The sequence below is a fragment of the Schistocerca gregaria genome, chromosome 7, assembly GCF_023897955.1.
Source record: "Schistocerca gregaria isolate iqSchGreg1 chromosome 7, iqSchGreg1.2, whole genome shotgun sequence".
In the NCBI taxonomy this organism is placed as follows: Eukaryota; Metazoa; Arthropoda; class Insecta; order Orthoptera; family Acrididae; genus Schistocerca; species Schistocerca gregaria.
Genome location: NC_064926.1, coordinates 513,173,652 through 513,174,713, shown reverse-complemented (window position 1 = coordinate 513,174,713; position 1,062 = coordinate 513,173,652).

Sequence of the window (1,062 nt, the reverse complement as noted above, 5' to 3'; positions counted from 1 at the left end):
TCTTTAATTACTTATCGAACTTGTCGTAAATTACAGTGGCTGATGTGGCTTCTCAATAACTATATAAAAGAAAAATCATCGCGTTTCAGGTTTTAACTTACATAGCAAATGTGAATACCATGAGCTTTAATTGACGATCGACACTAGTATTACACAAAACGTGGGTGTAACAGATGAGACTTCTGCAGTTCTGAGTGAAGCCTTACACGCTCAAAAATGTAGCATCGCGTGCGTTCATGACCTTGTCGGTGTTCGTCAGGGGGCGGCGGCCGACGCAGCTCCATGCATCTCGCCGTCTCGGAAGAAAATCTTTTCTAATTTCTCCTTACTACAATTTACCGAAGTTGGTTTAAAAAAAACTATCTGGCTGTGTTTTCATCTGACCAATCAGGGTCTCAATGTTAACCTTAAGCTCCGCCTACAGAAATTCTGTCTATCAAATGAGAAATGTTATACTTTTCGTTGTGGGGCAATGTTTCTAAAGTTTGGAATGGAACAGAGACGTGAAAAAGTCTCATGCTAAAACTTGCGCCTGGTGTGGCCCTTTTAGTCTTATCGTAAGATCTATACTGTTCTTCTGGAGGCCTCTAGCTTTTAACATGTGCTGGGGGGGGGGGGGGGGGTGGTCCTGGTGGTTAGCTGGATACGTGGGTGTCCATCCCTTATCGTAGAGCCTTCTAGCTTAACACGGCTCTGCTCTCGGCTTCTGTTCTCGTTTCTCCCCTTGGGGCAGTGTCTGTCTCACAGTGGGAGGGTATCACATGCATTTAGGCATTCTTGTGTTAGACTGTGGTATTCCATTTGCTCACTCGTTACTCGTATTACTTTTGTTAATTTAATGTCACGATTTGTTCGGAGCTATGTGACATACTACTATATTTGCTTATCATGTCAGGTGTTGGATTTGCCTGACACCTTACAAAATGAAATGAGGCAATTCCGCTGTCTTGGAAACGAAATAATCCCTCACAGACGAAGCAAACTATCACAGGAAAAGATAGTATTCCCTGACAAAAAAGATCTGCTAATATGAAACATAGGTTTTAAACTAAGGTAGAAATT